This window comes from Lissotriton vulgaris, chromosome 1_1 (assembly GCF_964263255.1).
Source record: "Lissotriton vulgaris chromosome 1_1, aLisVul1.2, whole genome shotgun sequence".
Lineage (NCBI taxonomy): Eukaryota > Metazoa > Chordata > Amphibia > Caudata > Salamandridae > Lissotriton > Lissotriton vulgaris.
The window spans coordinates 1155456971-1155469712 of record NC_141685.1 but is presented as its reverse complement, the minus strand read 5'-3'; positions in this window follow the sequence as shown (position 1 = coordinate 1155469712).

Here is a 12742-nt window from a genome sequence, read left to right as displayed (position 1 = left end):
GGAGATATTTGAAAACAAAATTTCCTGAAGTTTTTAAAGAGACACTTAGGGGGTCATTAGGATCGCGGACGGACTTGAGTCCGTCCGCGACCCCAGAGCATGAGGGAACGTCCGCATGGGCTGCGGCGTTCCCTCTGTGCAGATTAGGATGTGACCGCCAGGGTGGCGGTCACATCCTCTATTTTTAACATTGCTGCGGGTGGAGCTTCAAGCTGCACCCGCAGCAATGTTAAAAATGCATGCACAGCATTTGCGTGCACAAAGCGGCAGGCACCGCGCGGTGCCTGCTGCATTGTGCACGCAAATGCAGGGGGGCACCATAGGTACCCCCCTTGTGCACCCCCCACTACATCTAGGGGGCCCGCAATGGGCCCCTGCAGTGCAGTTACACATGCTTTTCCACGGCGGAAAAGCCGCCGCGGAAAAGCATGTTCCCAAGCACATCCTAATCTGGCTGACGGTGTCTAAGAGACACCTTCACCATTTTAGTGCTTTTCCGCCGCGGTTGTAAGCCAGCCGCGGCGGAAAAGCTGTGGACCTAAACCATGACCCACCAGCCATCCTAATGTGGCGGTGGGTCCTGGTGGGTCCGCAGAGGATTTTCCGCATCCTCCGGGCCGGCGGTGGCTTCCGCCGGCCCGGAGGATGCGGAAAATCCTCCATCCTAATGACCCCCTTGGTACCCTAAAAGGATTTGAACATGAAATTGTTCTTAAAAACGATGCTATTCCTAAAATTCACAAAATGAGAATGGTACCTATTGTTTTACGGGATGAAGTCGAGAAAGAACTAAAAAAACTAGTTGAATTGGATATAATTGAACTATTGAGTCCTCAGATTGGATTACTACGATTGTAGTGGCACGTCGGAGTAACGGCAAAATCCGTTTGTGTGTGGACATTCGCCATGTAAACAACATTATTCTTATCTATAGATTTCCCTTGCCAAAGATAATAGAAATGGTGTCATGTCTCAACAGTTGTTCATGGTTTTCGACCATTGATTTATCAAAAGCATTCCATCATATTTTGTTATCTGAAAAATCTAGGAAGATAACAGCATTCATTACACCTTTCGGGTGTTTCCAGTACAAACGTATGCCATTCGGGCTGGCATCAGCAGCCGCTGTATTTCAGAGACTAATGTACAATCTGTTTGGGAATGAAAAATGGATATCTTTCTTTCAAGATTACATTTTAATTCACAAGGATTGTAAGGATCAACATGGCAAAACTCTTGAGAAGGTTTTAAGTATTTTAGAGTCTAACGGTCTTACTGTAGAGTTAAGTAAATGTAAATTTGCTGTGAGAAGTGTTTCATTTTTAGGTCATATAATCTCGGAAGATGGTGTGAAACCCAAGCCAGAGTTAATTAACACAATGTTGAATATTCCATTTCCAAGTAACAAAGATGTGGTAAGGTCCTTTCTGGGGATGGCGGAATATTGCGCAAAAGTTGTACCAAATTTTGCTCGGAGAGTGTTTAACATCAGACAACTTCTGAAGAAACATGCAAAGTTTAACTGGGACTCACTGTGCGAGAAGGAATTTCAAAATATTAAGGAGTACCTAAATAGAATTCCTCATCTTTCAAATTTTGACCCACATTCAAAAAGTTTAATTACGGTTGATGCGAGTAATAAAGGTCTGGGTGCCGTACTTACTCAGGCTGATGGTGAGGGTAAGGAGAAAATTATATTGTTTGCTTCAAGATCAATATCACCATCAGAAGAGAAATATCCCATAATTGAACGTGAAGCTCTTGCTTGTGCTTGGGCCTTAGATCATTTTAGAGCTTTTGTTTGGGGTATACCAGTTGTTTAAAGAACTGACCACAGGCCATTAGTCAAGATACTTTCAAATGAAGGCATTTCCTCTGCGTCAGCAATACTGGCATGCCTTTCAATGAGACTAAAGGATTATATATATAAAATTGTTTATGTGCCAGGGAGAGATAACTTAATTGCAGATTTTCTATCTCACTTACTTAACCCTCTAGAAACGTGTGAAGATGACCCATGGTGTGACTTCAAAGTTGCTTTAGTACATGATTCTGGGTGGGAAACAGCCATTACAACGCAACTTTTACAACGCACTACCATTACAACGCAACTTTTACAACGCAGGATCCATTACAACGCATGCCTTTACAACGCATGACATTACTTAGCAGATGCTATTTCAACGCATGCCGTTACAACATAAGTATAGGTAAGTATATAATTTTATTTTTTTATTTAATTTAATTCATAACATTATTTAATTAATTTAATTAATATTAAAAAAATATATCTATATTAATTTATGTATTTTTATAAAATAAATTAAATATATTAATTTTAGAAATTTAAAAAAATATGTATGAGTATAGGAGTATATGTTTTTGGGTACTGACGTATATGTTATGAGGTGTTTGGGTATTTTTAGGGTTCAGGGCTAGGTTTGGGTTATGGGATATAGGGGTATTTTTTAGGGTTCAGGGCTAGGTTTGGGTTATGGGATACAGGGGTATTTTTAGGGTTCAGGGCTAGGTTTGGGTTATGGGGTACAGGGGTATTTTTAGGATTCAGGGCTAGGTTTGGGTTATGGGGTACAGGGGTATTTTTAGGGTTCAGGGATAGGTTTGGGTTATGGGATACAGGGGTGTTTTTAGGGTTCAGGGCTAGGTTTGGGTTTTGGGGTACAGGGGTATTTTTAGGGTTCAGGGCTAGGTTTGGGTTATGGGGTACAGGGGCATTTTTAGGGTTTAGGGCTAGGTTTGGGTTTTGGGGTACAGGGGTATTTTAAGGGTTTAGTTTTTAAAATAGTACTTTATATAATTTAAATAAATTACTTTAAGTTATTTTAATATTAATTAAAAAAAGTTCACAAAAAAATTAATTAAAAAAAATAAGTAAATATTTATTAATTAAATTTTTAAAAAAAATAATATAATTGCCTACACTTACGTTGTAATGGCTTGCGTTGTAATAGCATCTGCTATGTAATGTCATGCGTTGTAAAGACATGCGTTGTAATGGATCCTGTGTTGTAAAAGTTGCGTTGTAATGGTATGCGTTGTGAAAGTATGCGTTGTAACATCATACATCCATTCTGGGTTGTCAGCTATTAAGCACACGGATTGGGTAATGGAACAATCAAAAGACAATGAACTTTTGAAGGTAAGGAAAAACATGTCTGTTGGCTGGCCAATGAAAGAATTGTTATCAAAACAATGCAGAGTTTTTTGGGAAGTCAGATCTGATTTGTCTACTGAAAATGACATAATTTTGAGGGGTCATAAGATCATTCCTCCTGTTGGAATGAGGAATACCATTTTAAACCTTTGCCATGAGGGTCATTTTGTTATGGTGAGGACAAAGAATGTTGTGAAAGATTTATTTTGGTGGCCCTCTGTGGACAAAGAAATTGAAAAGTTTGTAAATGACTACATTTTGTTCTAGCTCTGATAAGACTTTACATACTTAGAATCTTCCTATGTCTGATGTAAGCATTCCGAATCAACCTTGTGATAATGTAGCATTCGATATAATGGGACCTATTGGTGAATTTCAAGAGTATGTTCTTGTTTTAATGGATTTATTGACCAAATGGCCCGTTGTTGAGATTGTGGATAGAGCTGATACCAATTCTGTGCTAAAATTTCTGGATAAGACATTATATCAGAAGGGATACCTGTTACGCTTCTGAGTGAAAACAGAGTACAATTTACCTCTCATGCCACTAGAGAATATTTTGACAGAGTAGGTGTAAAACACAAAACTACAGCCTAATATAATCCTAGCGGGAACGGAACTGTGGAAAGATTTAACCGGGTACTTAAGGGTGTAATTCAAGGTGCTTTTAGTAGCAGTCTTGACTGGAAAGTTGCTGTGAAGAAGGCAGTAGGGGCATTCAGAATTACTAAGAATGATGTGGCTAAGATTTCACCTTTTCTAATGATGCGGGGTAGATCTCACTGATGCAAGTTTACTCCATCTTGGTTGAAAGATTGCTCTGTTTCAGAGTGGTCAGTCCAGGAAGTTAAAGAAAGGATTTGTTCAGAAAAGAACAAAACAAAAGAATTTTATAATTCACGGAGAAAAGTATCAAACCCCATGATCAAAATTGGGGATTGGGTTAGGATTAAGAAACTTAAGAAGGTAACAAAGGGAATGAGTAGGTTTTCTAATCCCATAAAAGTTGTCGAAATTTTGAACAATGCCATTCGTGTGGACGATGGTAGAGTTTGGAATTTAAAAATGGTGGCATTATGTAAAGGCAAATTGAATGAGGGTTCTAGACAAAATACTCTTATGGATCCCCTTTGGTTTGAAGACATTAATAGATCTGATCAATAAAGGCCAATTTGTCATGAGGTGGTTGAGCCTTGTGAGAGAGATATTGGATCTGAAGAGGGTAGTTCTGGAATTGGTAGTAAAAGGCAGAAAAATCTACCCATGTGGTTAAAAGATTATGTAGTAGATTAAGTTAGTCTTGTTTTTATTTTTTTGTTAAGAAAGGGGGGAAGGTTTAGGTTACATTTTTTTTAATCTTGTATTATTATTGTAAGTGTTATTGCTGTAAGAAAATATGTAAGCGGAAGTATTGCTGCTGTAGAGAAACATGTAATGCGAATTCTTAATCAAATTGTTTGTATCAAAGGGGGATGTGTTATGTGTCATGTTATCTTTGTATACCTTTAAGTGAGAGAATAGAATGTTCAGTGTTCTATTCTGTGCTTGAATTGTCCTGAGTCAGTTTCTCCACTGCTGCTGACAAGGACGGACCTGCTTCTTATCTCATGGATAAGTCTCACTACAAACGTACTAATTTCTTGGATAATTTATACAACAACCACGCCTAACCCCCTTGAATTCAGGAGCCTGAAAGAACAGTGGGGAGGTGTGCTGTTGCTATTGTCTACAGCCCTCCGCCATTTTGAAATTCAGGGAAAGACAAATATGGGATGGAATGGCTCTTGAACCAACCACCACAAGAATTGGGTGAGTTCATGTTGTTGTAAGAGTGAGGGTATGATTAACGTCAGTGTAACGTAGGCATAAAAATTAACTAAGAGAAATATACGTTTTGTACATATAGCGCCTCAATGAGGCCACTGACTTTGCACCAGTTGACGATTCTTGAAGACTTTCTGGATCCCAGAAGAAACGAGAAAACTTGTTATTCGTGCCAGGGCCCATAATGAACCTAACCCGGTAGAGAAGCCCACCCCCAGTTTGCAGCTTTAGCCTATTGGGTGCTAGGTACCTGCTCACTGCTGTGAAACTTTTCAGTTTTTTCATGACTATTCATTGGCGACCATTCGGTTTCTGGAACCCAGAGGCTGACATTTTTATGTGCGAACAAATGTGCAACCGCAGAAGAACTTTTTAACTTGAAATGAGCTGAGGTAAAGAAAATCTCATTTCCAAAAACAAGGAGGAGGTGGAGGAAAAATGCAAAAGGGGCTCGTCCTCCTTTGTAGATATGTCTTTATCAAAAAGAGCCCTTCTGTCTGAAAGGAGGGGTTGTTTTTCTTTCCACTCAAAAGTTAGTTAGGAAATGGTGAGTTTTCCTTAAATTACCCTAATCCACCAGGGTTTCCCCTTGCTGGCATGCTTCATCATTCGGTTCTACACGTTACGTGTGAGCACTTATAGGTGGTAAAATATATATTTTCAGATGAAGTATATGAAAAGTAGGAGAAAATGTTAAAATACTTTGCTTAGTGCCTTTATCCGGTATGATGAAAATATGGGGAAATGGGGGAACCTAGGGGGCACAATGTGCCTTAGTTCCGCCGGTCGACATATTTCTAATCCTACCCCAAGGTTATATTCTTCAGGACCAAAAAGGATACTCCCTGATACCACTCTGATATCCTCTCCTAAATAAGAGAAACAGACTGTGAAGAAATATATATAGTAAAATACATACAGGATATTCTGTAGAAAAAAATGAACGAAAGTTAGGTTGTCAAAATATTCCCCCTAAATGTGCATTGGCATGCCATAGTCACCTGCATGAGAAAACAAATGTGATATATTTCTCGCAGTAGTGGTGACAAACTTCTAGTGCACCCAAAACATATTTTGTACTGAATGGAGAAACTTAAGGTAAACACAGGATAAAACACAAACATTTTGAAAATATAATGTAGATTCAATAAACATACACATCAGTTACTGCCAATGTGCAACATGAGGCCGTACAGGGGAAGGGGCGACTGTAGTCAAACTCTGCATGGAGGAAGAAGGAAAAAGACCCCAAAAAATCAGATGCAGTATTGTCATTAGTGCCCTGCTCGCTGATGGACATCAGCGGGTGGGGTGGTGACGACGGCCGATAAAGGGGGCAGTCCGTGAATGGAGCACGCTTCGCGTTCCATCACAGAATCAAACCAGCCTTACCACACTTCAGTTTCTGCTGCACTTACCTATTTTCCTCTTGTTGTACGCCGTCGTGTGTTGTAGATGTCTCTAGCGCAATCTTGTTGTGACTGGATGAGTCTTCTCTTCCGGGTTGCATTCTCCCTTCCGGGGCGACAGCTGGTCTTGGCGTTTCCCTCGTCAGCTGTTCCTTGCGCTTTACAGATTCTCCTGAACAGCGCTCTCTGAACTCTTTTCACTTCTCCAAACCTGTAGGGAGAAAAAGAAGGAAAATAATTTATTTAAAGAATCCTCGCCTCCTAACTCACGGTAGGATCAGGGAATGGTATTTCTATAATTCAATTTACTTATCTGATGTCTTTCTTGCCATGCAGTAGAGTTTGGAGCCTCTTCTTTGGATTTTTCAGCATCTTCTCTTATGCTGGAAAATAAGAGAGTGGTAATAGGTTATTTTCCTGAATCCTAAGGATAGCCTATTCTAATTGTGACCCAGCACCTTTTTGTGTAGTATTTCTCTTAATTTTATCCTTTCTAGGAAAATATATTTTGGGCTTTTTCCTAGTAGTATCAGGATAGTCTTTTCACATAGGATGTACCTGCAGACAACCCCGTAAGAATATCATGCCATCGTGCTTGACTTCTTCTCCCTTTCCTTGTTTCATTTTCCCCTCTTCCCGACTTTCACCTCTTTGGCTTTTACTGTGTGTGTTGGGCTGATTTGGTGGGTGAGGGAAGTTGGGATCCCTCATCTGTTCATCCCCCTCACCTCTACGGAAACACCAGCTGAGCTCCACAGAACGCGAAACCCATGTGTATTTTCCACCTGGGCGGGATGGAGGAACGCAAGATTACTTTGCCGGATGTCGAACACATGATAAGGAACCTGCAAAAAGAAACACAGGCCCTGACTCTTAGAGTGGATGCCTTACAACACGCCACTCACACTGCGCCTTCGCCAGATACTGTGTCAGGCGCCCATGGTAACAGTGCCGGTCCTAGGCCTTCTGAGGCCCCGGGCGAAAGGGAAGATGTGAGGCCCCTCCAAGTGACATCACAGAAAGTGACTTCGCAGGACTTTTGATCTTAGTTATTTGGCAAAAGTGCCAAATAAATACACATTGGAATGGAAGTGCACAAATCAAGTAGGGCAAGAGCTACAAAATAGAGACACCTTCAGTGTAATAATCATTGAGCAATAGGTGATCGAATGGCATAAGCACCATAAAGTCACAGGATCATGATCAGACACCACCACCACCACACTTCAACTCATACCAATGCAGAAAAAGTGAGAGAAGACCTCACTGGCGGAGAAGGTGAGCACACATGAAAAGGAGGTGAAGAAGAAAGTAACACTACAGGACGTATCTGACTAGGAACACGTCCCTTGGTGACTCATCTTGTTCATAATTAAGGCTTCCTGTTTTCCGTTTTTACTGATTTTGACAGATAAATACAGACAGAAAACATTTCTTTTCTTGTCTGTATTTATTTTTAAATGTGGATAAAAACGGAAAGTGGGTTGCTTTTAGAGTAACTCTAAATACTGTCTGCCATGGCTGCCAGGCCTGTGGATTGATAGGTTATGGGGCTAAAAAAGAAAGGAATTTTAGTAAATAGCCTTTAACAGAAGTAGATATGCACAAGGTTCATTTTTAAAATAGCATATTTCCTTTTAAGTGCATTGATTTATCTTTTGCAGCCAGTGTTTACAGCATTGAAACATGAAAGGCATTCAATTATGACAGCATATTTACTGGTTAAATAAATGTGGAAATATAGTAATTTCAGCTTCATTTTTCCACAAAACCATGAATAAATATGAATAAATACAGATAAAATTGGCCACAAATAAATGTGGATAAATACAGACGGAAATGCCCAAAAAAATAAATACCATAAAACCGGAAGCCCTATTCATCATGTACTACATCTTACTGTAGAAAAACACACCTCACACCATACAAATTGTATTTGTAGCTTTCACTGTAGTTATCAGAATTAAAATACACATCATACCCTGTCAAATAACCATCCATTGCAATATACTTCCTTTGGTGGAAACATCAAAAAGTGGTTACGAGAAAATGAAAGGGGTTCGGATCACACTTCTGTCACATAAAAGGCTTTTTTGAGAAATTCTGAAAATGTAGTGCCTGGCGAAAGGAAAAAGAAGGGGGAAACTTCACTGATCTTTACAATACCTAGATTGACTTTATTTCTGGTGCTCCCTTGTACAGAAACAGTGGAATGTTCAGCTCTGCTGTGCTGGGATTTGCATGAATGTGTACCAACCTATAGTTACTTTCCTGGAAAAGGCCTGTCATTCAAGCCTATAATTTTTGTATATCACAGCAGTTCTATTGATGTAGCCTGTCATCCGTTTTTATTTTGTTTTAATCATTGCAGAAATGTATTTAACTATGTCACCTTCCGTGGCTATTATGTCATCTTCCGGCTTTTCATATAATTAGGGCTAACGGCCCTAGACTCTCAATGATGAATTGAACTGAAGCAGATGCTGACTTAAAAGTAGCAGCAGGCTCTTGCCAAAGATGGGACGCAGAGACCCTAGGTGAAGTAAGAGAGAGAGAGGGGGCCCAGGGGGCAGTGATGCCTAATGAATAATGGCTGAATGAATACAGAGCTCTAAGCTCTAAGAAGTCTCCTCTCGCACTTTGTTTGCAGCCAGCAGACACCCTTGAATTGAATATCACAGAAATGCCGATTGTAGGCACACGCGTCAGAGGCGGTAACAGATGTCCCCAATGTCAAGTCAGAGGCGGGGCAGGCAAGGACGGTCTGGAAGTAAGTGAGCGATGTGTTCAGTCAGGCACTTCGACCTCGGGGCTACGTGCAACAGAGTGTGGAGAACGAGGCCTGGGAACTGTCTGCAAAATAAACACACTTGATATTATTGGACGGAAGAATGCAGAAATAAATCTGAACCTTTAATACCAGGCTCCGCCGAAGCAGCGGGCCCTCTCTACCTTCAGCACCAGCCATCGTTCATAATAAAGACTGGACTAGCCTGTCCTAGGGGCCTCGCATTCTATGCCCCTATCTTTAATACCAGAGCTGGACACGCCTGTCCTAGCACCATCGGATTACTGTTCTCCCACTGCCTTCATAACCGGAACATTGACTTCTCCCAGGCCTCCTTCCCTGCCTTAGTTAGTTACTGCCTGCAGCCTGCGGCCCGGCCCCTGCGCGAGTGCTGTGCTCACTGCGCAGCACTTTTCCCCATCATCATTTATTTATTCCCGCAACTGCGGGGCCGGCGGCGGGGCCCCCTGAGCGCGAGGCCCTGGGCAGCTGCCCATACCGCCCATGGCTAGGACCGGCCCTGCATGGTAATCTCTTTTTACCTCAGCCATCCTCTTCCAGTAATGTGTCACCAGTATATCACATAACAGCCCCCTCTTCTATACCATTAGCGCAACCAGAAAGGTTTTTAGGAGATCCTGCCAAATTTGCTACCTTTATTAACCAATGCCAGTTGCATTTTATTTGCAAGGCATCCTGTTTCCCCACAGAGCAATCAAAAGTAGCCTTTGTGTTATCTTATTTGGGAGGAACGGCTGCTACATGGTCTATCCCCTTAGTAGATCGTATTGACCCCTTATTGTATGATTACGTGGTCGTCAAAGAGGAGTTAGGGTGATTGTTTGACAGACACTCATTCATGCAATCAGTGGAAACCGAATTGTTGAACCTCAAACAAGGACCAAAGGATCTCATGACATATATCTGCAGGTTAATTGCTGAGACAGGGTGGCCTGATACCAAGCGCAGTGCCCTGTTTTACAAAGGGTTGAAAGATGAGTTAAAAGATGTTTTAGCCCAAGTAGGGGACCCCCCGACTCCTGTAACACACTAATTACTTGGTGGTCAAACTTGACCACAAACTACATGAGCGAAAAAGAGAAAAAGGTTGTTCTGAGACCAGGTTCCTTACGTTTAAAGAAAGAAAGGAAGCCAGACCTCGACAAAAATATTGAAGATCCTGAAACCATGTAGTATCAAAGGGCCCTTGGGTGAAGAAGAAAGAAAGAGACGCAGAGACAAAAAACTAAGATTATATTGTGGCAAAGTAGGACACTTCTTATGAGACTGTCCTGTAAAACCAAAAAGGTGCTCTGAGTCTGTAAACTAGCAAATCCGAGATCTGTAGAGACAGTTTGCTCGGGTAGGTCAGGTTTGATGGTCTCCCAATTCTTGATTAAGAATCATGCCTTTTCTCCTCTTCACCATTTCTTTATGAAAGCACAAGTAAACTGGAGAAATAAATCTGTAGCGGTCCAAATCATGTTAGACTCTGGGGCTACAGGAAATTTTATAGACTCTACATGGGTTAAGCATCTAGCAATCTCTGTAGAACCCGAAAAGATAGTAGAGACAGTAAAAACTATTGATGGGAGGACCATAACATCAGGATCAGTCACGCACACCACTACTGAATTAGAGCTCTGTATTCATAATAGTTACCATGAAACTATTCAGTTTGTTCTTATTTCCTCGCTTCAGTTCCAGGCTATTGTACGAATTCCTTGGTTGATAAAACATAATTCAGATATAAGTTGGCGAGATCAATCCTTGGTTTTCACTTCGGAATTCTGTATGCTACATTGCATGAAGAATGACATACCATCACAACACATAGCCGTTACCAATGACTCCAACTTACCTGAAGTATCTGCCTGCTATCACCCCCACAAGAGGTATTTGATGAAGAAAAGGCTTCTGTTCTACTGCCTCATCGTCCGTACGACTGTCACATTGATTTAGTACCTGGAGCTAGGATCCCATGCAGTCATATATATGCTTTGACAGAGAAAGAAAACATCTATTTGAGGCAGTACTTGGATGACATGTTAAAAATTGAGTTTATTCGGCCTTCTAGGTCTGCTGCTTCATCTTCTCTTTTTTTTATACCCAAAAAACGGGAAGGGGGTCTTCGATGTTGCATTGACTATAGAGCCCTAAACAATGTGACAATAAAGAATAAGTACTCTCTGCCACTTATATAGTCATTACTTGATCATGTGAAAGATGCTACTGTCTTTACAAAACTGAACTTGAGGGGTGACTACCACTTAGTGAGGGTCAGTGAAGGAGATGAATGGAAGATAGCCATTCGCACCAAATTTGGACTCCATGGGTATTTGGTCATGCCCTTTGCGCTTTGTGATGCCCCTGTTGCTTTCCAATTTTTAATTGACGAGGTATTGAGGCAGGTATTGGATGTGAGTGCCATTGCATACATTGATGACATTTTGATCTACTCCTCTACTATCAGAGAACACATAAGACATGTGAAAATTGTGTTAGAACGTCTCGGAGACAACAATCTCTGTGTCAAGCTGGACAAATTTGAATTCCACTTTCCTGAAGTAACCTTTTTGATTTTTCTCTAATCCTCAAAAGGGGACCCCATGGATCCAAAAAGGTTGCAGCTAGTATGTATTGGCCTTCTCCTAGCACTGTGAAGAGAGTGTAAAGTTTCCTGGGTTTTGCCAATTTCTACAGATGTTTCATCAAAGGCGTTGCATCTTTGGCATCTCCCATTACAAAACTCTTGAGAAAAGGGATGCCTTTTTGTTTGTAAAAACTGTTTTTGTTACTACCCCTATCTTGAAACATCCCGATTCCTCTCAGCCATTTACAGTAGGAGCAGATGCTTCTCAGGTGGCCATTGGAGGCGTATTTTCCCAGAGCGCCATACAAGCGGGACAACTACACCCTGTTCCCTTTTATTCACACAAAGTCACACCTACTGAACAGAACTATTCGGTGGGAGCTAGGGAGTTATTAGCCATTAAACGTGCCTTTGAAGAATGGCATCAGTATTTGCTAGGGGCTTTGCATACTGTTACCGTCATCACTGATCACAGAAACCTACAGTTCTTGACAGCAGCTAGGGCTTTATCCATGCGACAGCTATGATGGACACATTATTTCAGAAATTGTGATTACTTCATACAGTTCCAGGTGGGCAAGAAACATGGTAAGGCAGGCATCCTGTCACACTATGGCTATGATATACCCGATACTCAGAACACTCACGACCAACCCCTTATCTTAAGTCCGGATCACTGAAACAATATCGACGGACCGAATATCGAGTACAAAAAATATCGATGTAATTATATCGAGTACAAAAATATCGACTCCCAATACTTAAACAATAAACTACATAAATATCGACTCAACAATATTGCACCAAAAAAACATCGAAAACAACATTATCGACCCTAAAAAATATCGCAAATAAAATATATCGACTTTCAACACATATAAAGACAATCAAAAATATTGAAAACAAAAATATAGACCACTAAAACATCGCTAAATCAAATTATCGACTTCACT